At 38.0% G+C, this 17,147-nt stretch overlaps 1 protein-coding gene across 2 annotated transcripts in view; it reads left to right on the top strand.

The window, feature by feature from the left end:
• Window positions 1-5,999: 5,999 nt before the first annotated feature.
• myo9ab (myosin IXAb) overlaps window positions 6,000-17,147 on the top strand; it is a 107,606-nt gene continuing 96,458 nt past the window's right edge. The window contains exons 1-2 of one of the 2 annotated variants that reach the window (XM_053491227.1): window positions 6,000-6,346; window positions 15,436-15,500. The gene's annotated coding sequence lies outside the window, so the exon portion shown is untranslated. The remainder of the gene's footprint in view (window positions 6,347-15,435; window positions 15,501-17,147) is intronic. The other variant, XM_053491226.1, reaches the window with a different exon arrangement.

Genomic DNA, 17,147 nt, shown 5'->3' with positions numbered 1-17,147 from the left:
GCTCTTAATGTACAAAATAGATTTTTTTAACTGCGGTTAGATAGTTCGTCAACCTGTTTGTATTTGTTATTGCATTTTTTTCCAATATGTATGTCATGTATAAAAGATGATGCAACAAAAAAATTAAGAATCTCAGTTTTTATTTTTCTACGAGGGTGTTCAAGATAAACCAGGACTTATGATGATATTTCTTGTGAAAGAAGCCAGGAAGCAGGTGGTCTGAGCATGCCTCTGGCGGACTGAGAAAACTTTCTACCTTGATGGTGTCCAAGCACTAGTGAAACGCTGAGAGAAAGCATTAGTGTAGCACAGGATTATATAGAGAAATTAAGGTAGTATTTAATCTCATAACTGTGTTCTGTTATTCTGCACATCAAAAGTCCCAGTTTGACTTGAAAGCCCCTCATATTTAAAAAATATATATTCATCTTTTCAATTTTCCTTACATTGCATACACACAAAGCTGCCTTGTTTGAAGATTTTATTTTGTATGTAAATAGAAAGTTTCATTACTGCTTATAGCCTACTGCCCTATCACTTCATTCTCACCTTTATAGAAAAATCTAAGAGATTTTAGATGTTTTCTTTAATATGTGATTTGTTAAGAATTTCCTCCAGGGGGCGCTGCTTCATGAGGAATGGAACTGGTTCTACCCTCTGGTTAATACCGAGAGCTCTACCAATATTTTGCAAGAGCTACAGTCTAAACCATAATTATGTTTTCTTATAGACCCTTCATAAGCTCTGGAGAACAGCTTTCTGCCACAGTCACTATTCTTTAAAGAAACAATTTAGTTATACTGTTTACAAAAGAGGCCACAACAACAGACTGGAGACTTTCTTGGAAAGTCATGGGATTTTTAATTAGCTTCTAATATCATTACATTAAATATAGTTGGTTTTGGTTTAACATATAAAATGGGGGGAGGAGGGGGGGCATGGAGAATCTGGTTTAAAGAATAAGTGTGCATGCAGAATTTAGTACCTCTGACCTAAATTGTGCAAATGTCTTACATCTGCAATCTTGTGGTAAATGGAATGTACACAACAGACTCCTTAAGGAGCATTTTGGAGATGTGTGGCAACCTTGAGCAATGTTTATGCTGGACACTTTCACAGTCATATAAAATTTCTTATGGTACACAGTTTTCATCAGGGTATTTATTATTTATTTACTTGGTTGGGACCTTTCTAATATTTATTTCCTCTGGAGCTGTGTTTTTTGATTGTATGCCACACAAGCTCAAATGAATTCCTTTCCATTACAAATTAGTCTAGTTTCATATTCTGTACTCTAAGATAAGAATAAAGTTTAACCTGTCGTTTAGTTTTCCAATTTTGTTACAAGGGTAACAAAAGGGTGTTATTATAAGGGTGTTATTAAAAGAAAAGAAAAATATATATATATATGTTTCAAAATTTTAGGATCATACAGTATGATCACAATATAACCTAATCTTATAATCTTAATTTGATCATTTAATACATATATCACTTACTCAGAATCTCAGCTTTTTCAAGTAAAATAACTTTAATGCCTGAATAATATTCATGACAAGTAAAATAAAAATCAAGCAAATTACTTATTAATGATATTCATCAGGGAGTAAATTTGTGTGTATATATTAAAATATTAATATGTGCCATAATTCAAATATTCGAAGGAATTATGTCAATGTATGCACTTGATACTTGGTCAAGGCTTATTTAGGAAGAATCAATGCAGCATGGCATGGAGATGATCAACCTTTCGCACAGCTGAGGCATTAATAAAGACCATGTTGCTTTGATAGTAGCCTTATAGCAGCTTATCTGTATTGTTGACAATAGCCCATATGTCCTCTTTGGAGTTCAGTTACCGTGAGCTAATCAAACACTAAAATATCATGGTCAGTAAATCAGTTAGTAGTAGTTTCGGCACTGTGCCAAGTCCTGATGGAAAAGTAAATTGCCATCTCTATAAATCTTATCAGCAGACGGAAGCTCATAAATCTCCTGATAGACTGCTGCATTGACTTTTGACTTGATAGAACACAGCAGACCAACACCAGTTACTGACATGGCACTCCAACTAATTACCAGCTGTGGAAAGTTCACACTGGACTTTACATGAGTTGGATTGTGTGCCTCTCCATTCTTCCCCCAGACTCTTGGACCTTTGGTAAGGGTTAGGGTCACTTATCTCCAGATGAGATGCAAAATTAACTTTTTATTTAAAAAGAGAATTTTGGACCACTGACCAGTGGTCAAGGTCTTTTTTTTACCTTAGCCCAGCTAAGACACTTTGTCCCTGGTTTAGCCTATTTCTTAGAGATGTCTGTGCATGGTGGCTCTTGATGCACTAACTCCAACCTCACTCCACTCTTGGTGAAGCACTTCCCAGTTCTTGAATCAGCTTTGCATAACAATCTTCTTAAGATTGCAGTCATACCTGTTAATTGTGCATCTTTCTCTACCCAACCTTTTCCTTTCAGTCAAAAAAAACACAGAACAAAGATAGAAAAAAAAAACTGGAAGTTTTTTTTATAACAATACCCTGTAGATCTGTGGTCACTGGGTGAATAATGTTTTTAAACACAGTCATGCAGGTGAGTGAAAGTGGACTGTATGTACACACACACACACACACACACACACACACACACACACACACAAACCTATGCAGAGTATGCAAAGACAAAAGAGGAATATGCTTTGATCCTGGCGCTCCTACAAGTGTTTTAAATCCCCCTCTAAAATAAATATCAATCTGAACATCATGTCCTAACATTAATATTATTCCATATCTAAACACTGTTTTTTCCACCTTGGGGAAAGGGTCAGGAAAGGTTTGCTTTTGATGTTTTGTTTAAAAAGCAACAATCTTAATTACCTGTCCAACAGGCTGTAATAATCCAGTTTACAGTAATAGAGAAACATTTGTGCACTCTCTGTAAAAACATTTTGCATAGAAAAAAAATCTTTTTATAGAGTATTTTGGGTATAATTATAGTGTTTTCCAATGTGGTAGCACAGAAGTTAAATCAAAGATGTAGCATCAGTAAAACTGTAATCATATTGTCATCATGTGATCTCTCTGTGCTGTAGAACAGATGTGGTTCATCTCGGTCCAGTCATCTCAGACTCACTGTATTAGCACCGTTTTTGCTTTTAGTTGTGCTCTGTTACTTTGTTTACTTACATGATTGTGTCTTAATGAAGTCTAAGAAATATTTATATTTACAGTATACATATACTGTATATGGTACTTAGACCTGAGCTGTTCTTTTGTTTACAAGTGCTGAATGTGTGCCAGTCCTTTATATCCCCTTTCCTTAAATCTCTGTTCAGTACATGCTGGACACCTTGTTTATTTTTATTTTAAACATCTGGCAAACAGTTCAGTTTTAATTCTGTCCTATTCTGCTTTAGGGTCAATCTTAAGATGAATCTCTTCTTAAAACAAAAAAATCAACTGGATGTAATCTTGGCATCAGTGACAGCCAAGATTTTATAAGCTAATGCACTGGTCATAAATTTCAGGCATTTTTTTTTTTTTTTTTTTTTTACAGCTCATGAATTTCATATAGTCAAAATTGGAATGTATGTAAACAATTGGAAATGAGATTCTCAGTTTGGGTCAAAATTGTTTGGGGTAATTACCTGGTATTCTGGTGAATAAACTCAGATGTATGCATAGTGTCCTTGCTCCTAGATTACTCCTCTGGCATAATGCCATGCTATCATCTGAGTAGTGAGCACCTTCTAAAATATGCTCTGATATTTCATCACTGCTGTCATGTTAATGTTTAGTAAAAAAAAAAATGTTGGTCAGAAAAGAAACACATTTTGGTGGGGTCATAACTAATGGAACAAATAGTTGCATGGCCGGGTGTTTTACTTGACTATTCAAGCTGATAAAAGGCTTGGAGGTGGTTCTAAGTATTACATTTGCATTTTGTAGTTGTAACTGTAAAACTCTCAATATAAGGCCCAAATAAGTGAAGGTCAAAAACAACTAAATAAACCCATCAGAAAGATAGTCAAAATGTTGAGAGTGGCCAATATAACAATTGGAATTGGAACATTTAAAAAAAAGAAGAAATTAACTGGCAAGTTCAGTTACAGCAAGGCCTGGAAGACCACGAAAGACAACTAAAGTGAATGAACGCGGAATTCTGTTTATGGTGAAAAAGAACCCTTTCACAGTCTAGAGTCTAGCCAAATCAAAGACACTCTTGAGGAGGTACAGTAGGTGTGTAATTGTCAGGTCTACTGTGAAAAGACAGCTTTATGAAGTAAATAGGGACCTCTAACGACAAGGTGCAAACCATTGGTAACGTTCAAGAACAGACTGAAAAACTGAGCATCCATGGTATGCACCGAAAAAACAAGTCCAATCCATGGAGGCCCACCTGTAACCAACAGTACCAAAAAGATCCCCCACTAACATCCTGGTGCCAGACACCACAGCACACCCCAGAGGTCTTGTGGAGTCATGCCCTGTGGCATATATTGGGCTTAATGTTTTGCATTTATACATATGCATATTCATACACCCACACAATCTCAATTTAACTGTCTAGTGATTATATTAAATCTAATAGTTGACAATATATTACATCATGAATAGTGCAATGAAAAGTTCAATAAATAGTTGTAATTATCCCATTATTCACGTAGTTTAATCTCACAATATGTAATGCAATTTCCATGTTTTTTATTCTGCACCCTGTAAAATAGCACTTGATCCAGTACATCCAGTATAGAAATGTAAACACATGCTTGCCTGAAGCCACAATGAGGTGATAGGATGTGGACATTTGATTAAGCAAATATTAATTTTATTTGTTTGTTGTATGATTTGGCCCTACCTGTATGTTTTCACATGCATGGCCTGGCATGACATTCATGGTTCATTTCCACCGCTTTCTCATGATGTGTACCAATAATGAGAATTTTTGCCAAAACTATGTGGACATGACCAACACACATATGTGCTTATGTGACCATCCCATTTCAGATTTCTTTCCCACTCAGTTGTTCCAATCATTTCAGATTTTACATAGCTCAGCTATGCAGATTGTTGTTTAGTTAGCAACAAGAGCAGCAATGAGTCCACATTCTGATGTTGTGGAGTTGAGGCCAGGGCTCTGTGCAGAACATTTACGTTTCACTACTCCATATTTGGTTCTTACTTTTTGCACATGGGCATTGTCATTCTGGAACAGGTTTTAGTCTCTTAGTTCTAGTGAAGGGAAACTGTAATGCTACAGCATACAAAGACATCTTAGCGTGAGGGGGGAAACACATATTTTTGGCTTTACAGTCTAAGTTAGAATGAGGTTACGTCATCTCACTCATCGTCTATATAGTTTCATCCGGTATACAGGGTCGTGGGGAGCCTATTCAAGGAGACTTAGGGGTCTCAGATGGGGTGCCAATCCATCGCAGGGCACACGCACACACTTATTCACACACTATGGGAAATTTGGGAACACCAATTGACGGTTTCAAAACCTTTTGAAACCTTCAAATTACTGTAGTAAAGGTCACATTGACAAACAACAAACCTCTGTTTCTTTACAGCTCAGGTTCTGCTGAGAGCAAAGAGAAGCCTGTGTAGTAAGGCTACAGGAACACATTAAACCACAGCAACGCCATTCACTCACTCACTCACTCAAGGTCTATACTGCTTTATCCTGGGTCGCAGGGGGGCCTGGAGTACTGTACAGTATATCCACCATAGGATCCCTAAACCTTGCTAGTGATGACGTGTGTGTGTCATATAACAAAAATCATATAAATTTAGTTATTTTTATGTATTTACTTATTATTATTATTATTATTATTATTATTACAGACGTGCTGTTGTCGCGACCTCAGCCTCCACACTGCCCCCCCCCCCACACACACACACTGTTCATCTCTCTCTCACCCCTCCCTTTTTAAGCGTTGCGCGCGCTCCCGTCTCTCAATGAAGCGCGTGCACGTCACTTTGATGTTAAAAAATAATAAACCGACAACACGCGGACGTATATTTCTTCTCTTAGCATCGCTGTACAGTCACAGAGAGAGAGAGAGAGAGAGAGAGCTACTGTAACTGCACCCGAAACGTACGTGTGCGTCAGACAGGCTGGACGTGAGTTAAACCGCAAGAGAAGGGAAGAAGAACAAGAAGGCGATATTAGACGCGTTATTTTATCTTTCGTTTAGGGAACTGTCTTAAACGACCACAAAAAAAGAAAGAATCCCCAAGACACAGCTCGAGTGTGTCGCTTTGCGTTGCGTTGTGTTTGTGTTTCTTCATCAGCGCCGCGCGTGCCTTGTGACCGCTACACCTGGACACGGAGACATTTCTATAAAGGTAAGGAGATGATTTTTTTTTAACCTCAACCTTAGCTGAATTAAACAAAAATGAAAAAAAAAAAAAAGAGGAACAGGAATGTACTGGACGGAGCTCAGAGGCGCCTCTGCGTTTTCCTACAAAACAAACAAACCCTGGTCTCTCTTGTCTTTATTTCACGGAAGGCAGGCGTGAGTTATTCGCGATGCCCGAGCAGCTCTATCTGCAGGCGTGATGTTCCTGCGTTACAGTATCGCGGTAACACTGCGTGTATCCAGAGTCCTGCAGTAGACTAGACTGTAACAAGCCTGAGGCGGATGGAGTGCTGGATCGTTTCATTTCAGCATCCTGAATGGCATGACACACACACACACACGCACACACACACCATGCTAAGCTAAGCCAGGCGTATCAGCATTATTATTATTATTATTATTGTTGTTGTTATTATAATTATTATTTTCACCCCCTCCCCCCATTCGGATGCAGGCGATAGCCCGTAATTTGCGCGGAAGGAAGACGGCGTCTGAATTGGAATGCGCTCATTGATGACCTTATTGTAGGTTTGCACGAACGCGCTGCTGCTTCTTTTCATGACGCGGATTAGAGACGCCGTGCTTTTCTATTGACAGAGGAAAGCTCCTGTAAGCTCAGCTATGTATGAGGGACATGCAGCTTCCTGTCCCCATCGCTCAAAACCAGTACGGGCTTAAAGAACGCCAGAATGGCCTAGTCCATTTGAGACAGAGACAGAGGATATATGAGACAGAGAGTGTGTGAATACAGGGACATGTTAGTACATCCTAGTGGGGACCAGGAATCTTCCAGTTCTGAGATTTGTGATCTGTACATTCATGCTCGATCATATTCACACTCAAAAGGATTTTTTTTGTTCTTTATTTTTACTTTAGTCCTCAGATGGCTTCGAAACTAACAATGGAAGCTCGAATAGAACCATTGTAGGACATCGAATTGTACAGCAATTGTAAAGCGTATGGATCCAGAATTGTGTGCCAACATTTATATTTTATGCTGCATATAATTTTAGCTGAAAAGGTCAGAGAGTCGATTTACATTAGGCATCGCATAAATTAACTGCTTTAATGATTGTCACTGGATGTCCCTATGAGGTTTGTGGGACAGATGTTAGTGTGTGTGTGTGTGTGTGTGAGAGAGAGAGAGAGTGGGAGGGTACTGTATTATTTAGCACCACGGAAGTACTTTTTTTTTTTTTTTAACATTCGCTAGAAGAAAAACAGGCTGTGTCACTTATAGTACCTGTGTGTAAACGTCCTGTGTGCAGCAATGTAAATAAAGTGCTGCTTTTTTAAACAATTTTTATTTTTATTTTTTTGCAATGTCACCTCAGCTAATTAAGGCCTGCTGATACACTGCCGAGGGCCGCTGCTTCACGAAGGACCTCGAGCCATTCGCTCAATATTAATGCACACTTTGTGTGTGGATGTGTGTGTTCGTTTGTGTTCTTAGAGCTGGGTTATAAATGGAGGCATACACATGTAGCTTGCCTAAACATCACGAATAAGGTCAGCCTCTGTGTGTACAGTTTCAAGAGACTTATTCAGCTTAGAAACTGGCTTTCACTGTTGAGACGAAGGATCAGCTAATAAGTGCAATTACGTTCCAGTTTAACATCAAGTCTGATGCCTTCCAAAAGAAAGAATAAATTCAGTCATGAATGCCAGTCACAAGCCTGTTTTCTCATATGTGACTTTAACATTACTTTAGATCTATCTGCATTCATTACATTACATGAGGAGGTGGGGTAATTTTTACCAGATATCTCAGGAATTTTAGCTATGTCCCTATCGGTCTCTGTGTGCACACAACTGTAAATATTACAAAGGGTTATTCACTCTCTTTAGAAATGAGCAGGAGAAATATAATGTGGTCTGGTAATATACAGTAATGTAATGGACAATATTTGTGGACACCTGACCTTCCCACGCACTTCCCAAACTAAGAACATACTGTATACAGTTGTCTACAATTTCCTTGTATGCATATCATTCCCATTTCTCTTTAAGTAAGAGAAGGTTAATGAAGCAGATGAAAAACAATTCCTTCATGACTGTTCACATATGCACAAAGTGAGATCCATGAAGACAAGGATGCACTGGAACACATTTTGCACAACAACTTTGGGATGAACTGGATCACTGACTTCTAATGCTCTTGTAACTGAGTGAACACAAATCCACAAATGGTGGATCCCCAGAGAATAATTAAATAAATCTAATAAAATAAAAGGAGAATAAATCTGGATTTGGGATGTCCAGCAGGCACATATAGGTGTTATAATCAAAAATTACACTCTTCTGTGGTCATGTGACCTACTGTACTTAGAATCATTCCCAATTTAGTTAACTACAAGATCTACAGTAAAGGAAAATGATTGGTTAGTATTAAAATGAGGTATATGTAAGTTAAAGAAAATATTTATTTAGGTTTGCATTTAAAGCAGTCAGATGTTACACTCTAAACTATTTACACATTGGCAGGCAGCACAGCATGCTATGTGATAGGTGTTTGTTTAGAATTGCAACAAAATCTGAAAAAAATTAATTTAATAGTGATACTTTAGAATTGCAATACAAATTGAGTCTGCACCTACAGTACGAATTGTGATAATATTGTATTGGGTGTTCCCTGGTTATTCCCATCCATAATAGTACTAGTGGTTTTGGCGCAAACGCATATTCTCAGTCTACATTACTTAACAGGGATGTTTGTTTAATGTACTAGGTAAAGGAGTGTAAAATACCTCAATTGAGGGCCCTGCGTGACAGAGCCACTAAAGATTGATTACATATTGTTTGTTTTATTCTATACAAATACAAGGAAATATATAAGGCCATAAAAGATCAAACTGTCCACATGTTTAATGTTACTGAAAATAAATATTATTGACATCCTGTGAAAAAGTTTTAATAGCTTTTTTTATAGATTTACAATGTCTGCATATACTGTATAAAGAGATCTGAATCCTGACATAAGCATGAATTTCAGACCTCTGTTTGCAGATGATTTTATTGAATTTTAATTCAGTGCCCGGCTACTATATATAGTGTGCAATCTACAAACCTTCCCTTGTGTTACTATCCTCATCGCATCTAAATGTCTGGAATTTCCTTCAGAATTGATAAATTCAATTCCTCTGTTTGTCTAATGGAATTGTTTAAGATGTAGTCATCTATGAGAGAACTCCAAAAACATAAGAAACATACATTCTACCAATTTACTAGATTTGGATACCTGTCACGCTCAGTGTATATGCGAGAAGAGGATTAAATTACTGCTTGAAGGCAGCAGGTCTGGATGAGAGTGTAAAAGGCTATAGTGGTTCACCAAACCTATCCTCTGCCCATGCATGTGTTCACAGTCGGTAGGCTTTTGAAGTCAGTTCTATTCTGACATATTTCATCTTTAAGATGAAGGCCCATTACTTATACCTGCTCTATCTCATATTTTGACACACCATATGCATGCACATGGTTTTGTGTAAAACTATACTATTATATTTTGATTTTTGACCAGAATGTTTGTGGCCTGAGCCTCTCAGTAATAAAATATTCAGCAATATATCAGTATGTGTTATAAGAAAAAAAAAATTAAGATTAAAATTCCTTGCTGTAGAAATTTAACTTATCTTGCTTAACAATATGCCTATGGTTATCCAGGGGCTGAATCTATACATCATGTGTACTCTTTGAACTTTTTTCACACAAAGGAGACATATGCTGAATATACAGAGGTCAGTGTTGCCTTCCCCCTGTACTGCAACACATTTAGTCTTGATTGATGGAGCTGTTTGCAGAGTTGACAGTAAATCTAGAGCAGGAGAGCATAAGCAGGATAAACGCACTTACTTAAACACAAATGCAGACTAGTCAGTAGGCGAATGCACAGCCTTAAATTAGCAACATGCTATTAGTGTCGCTGACCTAACCAATAATGTCTGAGCATTGATGCTTTTTCTCTCACACTCTCTCTGAGGAACACCTCATGGTATATCATGTCACAGTCTCTACCTAATGCAAGGACTCAATCTGTAAAGATTTTAAAAGCGAGGTTAATACTGTCCATCTAGGCTAGCTGTATCTGTCTATTTTTACCTGATGGACAGTGAACTCTGCCTGCTTTTGGCTGTAATTAGATCCCCTTGTACAATCTGCAAGGGATTTCATCCTTGTCTGTAATTAGACATCCATGCACGATGTAAAAAGACAACCATGTGCCTTTTGCTGTCTAATTAAATGTTGTCCTGGATTTCTAAGGACATCAGAGATGGCTGACTAACTGTTGCTGTTCCACTTATTCATCTGTCTGTCTGAGGCTACCTCTGTGCTCTCACACCCACGTTTTCGCCCTGTGTATGTTGCTAGGTGTGGCTAAGCCGGATGCAAAACTGCTCATTTGTTTCCTTTTAGGAGAACAGTTCAGGGTTAGGTTTAAGCAGGACCAACATCTTTGTCTCTGCAGTTACACAGGGTACAGTATGCCACATACAGTACATCTATCTGATATAACATTGAAACCACTGAGTGGTGACACGAATAACCTTGATTAATCGATTAAATGCCAGTATACCGTGGTCAATACCTATTAAAAGCAGTGCAAAGAAGGACAATTGGTTATCTAAGTCACAGAGTAATGGGCACCTTAGGCTCATTTATGACATGGGGGCAAAGGCTAGCCTGTCTGGTATAATCCCACAGAAGAGCTATTGTTGAACAAATTGCTTAAAAAGAACCAATGCTGTCTGTGATGGAAAGTTTCTTAGGACACTCAGTACATCATAACTTGTGCTGTCTAGCTGCAGTGCAGACCCAACATGACAAAGAGTTTTGGGTGTGGACTTGGCCTTTAGACTCTCCAGATCCCAATCCTGCAAAGTATCTGTAGGATGTGTTGGACAAACAAGTCAAATCCATGGAAGCCCCACCTTGCATCTTATAGGATCTGCTAATCAGAGGTCTTTTTGAGTACATGCTGTGACAGGTCAGAGCTGTTTTAATGGTACAAGTGATACCTACACAATTAGGCAGGTGGTTATAATGTTGTGGCTAATTGTGTATGAATGGGTATATGTTGAGTTTTGTGGCTTGACCAATCTTTCCATGTGTGTGATCAATTTTTTAAATTTGTGCTTTGTTGTCTGAAATAACAATTCCAGCATGCAGGACTGTGTTTGCATTGTATTCCCTTCAAGCAGTGCCCTCTTTCAGCAGGATAATGCACACTGTCACACAACAAACTTTGTTCAGGAACGTGACAAAGAGTTCAAGATGTTGACATGTCCGCCAAATTCCCTGGATCTCAATCTGATCGAGCATGTGCAGGATGTGCAAGTCGGAACAAGATGTCTGATCGGGGCGAATCTAGATTGTGACTTGCAGTAATTAAAGGATCTGCTCATAAAGGTCATAATGTTTTGGCTTATTAGTCCATTCTTAACATCAACGTGTCCAGCTGCTGTTTAATTTTCTAAAACCACAATTTGGTTTACAGATTACTGTGTGACTGTGTGCAGTCTGTAATTCCAATATTGCATTCAATTCCCACAATTTGCCAGCAAATTGATGATTCATGTCTCGAATTAAGTTTCAGTTTGTGTGTGTGTGTCTGACTGGCTGTTTAAATGCAGGTGTGCATGATCAGACCTTTTCTGCTCTCTTTTGTGCTCTCTTCCTTTGCCTGTCTAATTTAAATACATTTAAATACTGGAAATTTAACAGGTGTTGTTATTCTGTGTATTAGTTGAAATTAAAAGGACAAGCACTTAATTATGAAGTATTAATATTTTCATGAGTTTCTCTCCCTTACTACATATACACATGTATGTTGCAATGTGTGTGATTACAGGGACATTGGGACAGACAGGGTGTGGTTACTGCTTCTGTCTCTCTGCAGTACTGTCTGTCTTTTCCTGTCTTTTGCTCGCTTGTCTCCTTAGTTTTGCTCAAAGCTGTAGCCACACAGTTAGCTGAGCCTCTCTCATTCTATCCTGTCTCTAAAATGTCATTGTTTGTTGCAGTAAGGATAGTTCAGTTTAGCTCCAGTCAGTGCAACAACACCATCCGTTCCTTTATTCTTTTAATTAATTATTTAATTTGGGGAAATTTTGAAGAAAATACTGATAAAGGAAATATAAAACAAGAATACAAACATTTAAAACTTGCATGAGATTTTTTCTGTTACACCTGTCAGAAGAAAAATGTTTCAATTATGACTGTACGCAGTTTTTCCTCACAGGGCTGAATTATTCATGTGGTGGTACAAAAGTGGTCTACTACACACAAGAAATACATATGACCTCTAACGCAATACTTTGATTTATTTGATATTTCGATTGTTTTTACATTTCACACAGATCCGAGAGACGGGAATAGAACCCAGACCCTGGAGGTGGAAGGGGACAGTGCTAACCACTAAACCGCCGTAATGCCGTTTTTTGATATTGAATCCAAAATACTGTAAATTTAGTCCAGAGAGTTGACTTGATAATTTCAGTTAACAACATATAGATAGATGGACGAGAGGGTTAGTATGTTTGACCCTCCACCTCATGCCATATTTACTTTTTTTCTTCTCATTTATGAAATAATTTTTTTTCTGCTGATTAAATGCATGAAAATTAGTGGCCTAATATAAGCAAAGATTTTTGTCTTGCTAGTCACCGTAGTCGGAAGAAACATTGCATGTAAGTCTTGTAGCTGCTATTTTTATAGAGGTCGAAGCTACTACCAGCTATGAGAAAACAATAAGGAAGGAGTTACTGTTTATGGCCTGTGTTGTAATATCCACTGGGCCACATCTTCAGAGAACGCTTCTCATACATGCTGTAGCCTCTTTCACCGAGTCATTTGTATTGTTTACCGCACTTCTTTTTATGCCAGCTGGAACATGTTACATTTACTGCCTCTCACTAGCACAATATACAAGTACAGGAGCGGTAGCGTGAGTGTGTTAAGGCTTGGATTTACTGATCGGAAGGTCGGCGGTTCAAGCCCCAGCTCCGCCAGGTTGCTGCTGTCTAACTCTGTCCAAAAAGCTAGGATATGCGAGGAATAAAGAATTTCACTGTGCAGTATTGTATACTGTATATAAAGAATAAAGGCTGAAGTTATTTACTGTATCATTAATGTACTTCGGCACCCACCAAAGTATACTCTGTGTGAGAAACGCTGGAATGTAATAATGTATGCAAATTTTGACATGTTTAGTCTGTCAATTTCAAAATATCTGATTAACCAAAAGTTAATTTGCGCCATGTTAAAGCAATTTTATTTATTTTGTTATGACGGACCTGAATTGCCTTATTTGAACAGTCAACAGATAAAGCTACTTTTAACAAAGAAGTGTGCTTGTTGCAGTGAGGTCTGTCTCAGCCCACTTAAATATTTTAAATATTCAGTTAACAGGCGTTTTAGACTCCATGTTGCCAACCCCTAATTAGCCAATCCATGTCGTGAATGATTTGTGATTGGACATTAGGAAAAGTTGAGAATGTTGATTGGACTTTAGAGACAATCTTGAATGATGACTTCACATTAGGAATGACAGTGAACAGGGATTGGACATTCGAGACAGTGATGATCAGTGATCAAACATTAGGGACGATAGTGATCGGTGACTTGACATTTGGGACAGTAGAATTTAGAAATAGAAATTAGTGATCAGTGATTTGTGACTGGGGACGGTGGGGAATAGTGACTGGACAGTAGGGGCAGTGATGAATGGCGATTTGACATTAGAGATGATTGTGATCAGTGATTGGACAGTGGGGATGATGGTGAACAGAGATTGCACGGTGGGAACAATAATTATAAGTGATGTGTTGTATGACTTTACAAATTAGTAGTGACTTGACTCGGCTCGTGTAGCCAGGAGCTGCATTGTAAGCTGGAATATGTTTTCGAGTACAGGACACTTATGAACATCTGTTCAAAAAGGTCATTAGTTTTGTATCTACCCACAGAAAAAAAAAAACTAAAAAGGTGTAAAAATCTTGCAAAACATGCTTGTTACTTCACCTTGGTCTCAAAGGTTTTCATAAGCATACAGGTTCAAACAAGTTTAAATAAATAACCTAAATTGTGTTTGTGGCTTTGTTTGTTTGCGCAGGTAGTTTTGTCACAGACATTTATGTCATATTGTTAATGTGTGACAGGTGTTCCTCACGTCGTACTGTTGTCATTTTACAGTTGTACCTTGCTTGCATTGTAGGTGTTTGCGCAGGTAGTTCCATTACAGGTCTGTCACAGACAGTTGCAGGTAGTCCCTGGTATTCCATAAAAAGACAAATAAAATATTTAATCTGGTCACAATATTTTATTTATCTTTTTATAGAATACCAGAGGCTATCCAAGGCTGCCTGTGACACAGCTACCTGTCCAACAAAAAAAATCTAGTCACACATCTAGGCCAGCATTTGGGAAGTTGAATTGCACAGCAGGCGTGAATAAACAAGCCACTTTATTGGCTTTTTTGTCCTTTGTGCTATATGTAATGTGTGGCATACATTTCTTTCCAAACTAGGATTATAGTTCTGAAAAGAAGTAATGTGTTCAACAGGAATAGTGGGTGTGGTGCTTGTACACTAGTCAGCTCTAGCAGTAGATTCAACACTCAGATCCTACCCTCCTGGGTCAATTCAAGTGCAGATTCAGGGGAAAAGAGGAGAAGATCATGTTCAAATGTCCTCTGTGATGCACGCTGTCTCTTTACCACTTTCATGTGATTTAGACTGAGGTCAGTCAGAGGTGCAGCTGAAAGGTGACAAGATGTAAGTGAAGCAACTACAGTACGTGCTTTTGTAATGTGTCCCTCAGTAATGTCTACACTCACCTTTCTTTGATTCTCTGTCTGTCTTACACAAATACTTCCCCACCCCCTTACCATGTTACTAAAGCATGTCATTAACAGCTTGTGTTGTGCCGGGTGCCTTTTGAAGCTTTCTCTGCTTTCATGGCCTGCAGATGTGTAGGAAAGCATGGGACATAGAGCACATGCCTACCTCAGCTATTCATATGGTGTTTAGTTATGATTACAGGCAAAGATTAGACTTTTTTTTTTTATTCTCCCCTTAGACACACTTTGAATCTTAAAGCTCTCTGGGACAGTTTGTGACTACATTTGAAACTACAAGTAACAGGTACGTTTTCTGTTGTGTTCTTTCATCTCATTATGGCTTTTTGGAACCATTTCTCACCAGCTTGCTAGCACTGAAAAGCAGAGGAACATGAGCAGCAGTTTGAAAACAATCAGAGGTTGGCTTCTTGTGTCTCATGAGAAAGCATGTTAGCTCTAGCCTTCCTGGTTACTTGGTGTTGTATGATGGGAGAGTAAGCTAGTGGTTGGTAATTGGTCGATGACCAAATTACGGAAAAAAACGATTGTGAATGTAAACTGAAGGTTGCTACATGAAAGGAAAAAATGGCATTGCCCTGAAGTGTGGCAGGTGATTTGCGTATCCAGTGACAGTGTTATTCGATATGAACTACAGAGGCCTTACCTCCAGGGTCGTGGCATGTTTCACTGTGTCTGTGGTGTTATATAAAGGAAATATACCTGTGTCTATACCTCATTATAGCTCGTGTCCAGAAGATTAAATGTCCTCAATTGGCATGACCTGACTTAACCTATAATGGGAAAGTCAGGTTGTGTTGTGTTTATTCTCTTTAATATAAAAGAACAAGCAGAGAAAAGATCTTAAATTCTCTATTTATCTTTGTTAATTGAAAAATAAAATCTTTGTTATAGCAGATCTGCTAATTATGCATGTTATTTGTAGACAGCAGTGTCTTTGTGCCTGTACCATTGTATAAAAAATTTGATTTGCGGTGTTACAGTTAGTGTTTTGATTGTTAGAAGTCAGACTTAAGCATAACTCTTCCATCATTATGCCTGTTTGGCATGTTTTATGAGGCTGTAATTGTGTGTCTATGTGTGTGAAAGAGAACCTAACTTAGGTTTGTTATAAAACAATGTAATCCTCCATTCCAGGTTTATACAAAGATGTATAAACCTGAAATGTATAAACAACGACAGTTCATATTTTCCTGTTTATTACTGTACATCTGCTTTAGTTATAGAAAAGAAAAGAAGGATAGGTCATGGATCAAAACAAGTTTTCAGTAAATTAACCAAAAAACAAAATGTACCCTACTCACACTAACTTATAGAGGGCAAGAAGGATAACAGGACAGCGACAGCGACTTTTGTTTAACAAGAGAACCTAAAGCTTTATGATTAAATGTATGCACCACAATGTGTTATTAAAACGGAGGGTTGTGGGGTGGGGGGGGGGGGGTTGCAACAACTAATCAAAAATTGCCAATTAACTTTTATCTCTAGCAAAAGAGGTTTCAGAGGGAAAGACTTAATGGTGGGGGTGTGGCCAAGCTCTACTTTGTAAAGGATGAGAGAGTCAAGTAAGTGGGAAAGGATTTACCTGAAGTGAATGGGGATAATTACTGATTGTTTATTGCTGTGAGTTGGGTTGTTATCCCAGTTATCCCAGTTCATAATGAAATCTTCCCTATCTTGATTTAGTTACCCCATGCACAAAACAACCTCAAGCCAAATTTGAAAAATTTATAAATAAATATGAGCTATTCAATAGTTGTGCCATTTAATAATCTTATAATCCAATTAATAGTTTCAATAATTAATAGATCAATCGATTATCAAAATAGTCATTTGCAGCCCTAATATCCACATGTTTAGCTTTGACAGTGTGTATATGTAAAAGCATTTCTCATGATGCACTGAAAATTACTAAATAGCCTTAATTTTTCAT

This window comes from Clarias gariepinus, chromosome 2 (genome assembly GCF_024256425.1).
Source record: "Clarias gariepinus isolate MV-2021 ecotype Netherlands chromosome 2, CGAR_prim_01v2, whole genome shotgun sequence".
Classification (NCBI taxonomy): domain Eukaryota; kingdom Metazoa; phylum Chordata; class Actinopteri; order Siluriformes; family Clariidae; genus Clarias; species Clarias gariepinus.
This window is presented reverse-complemented; position numbering and strand designations above follow the sequence as displayed.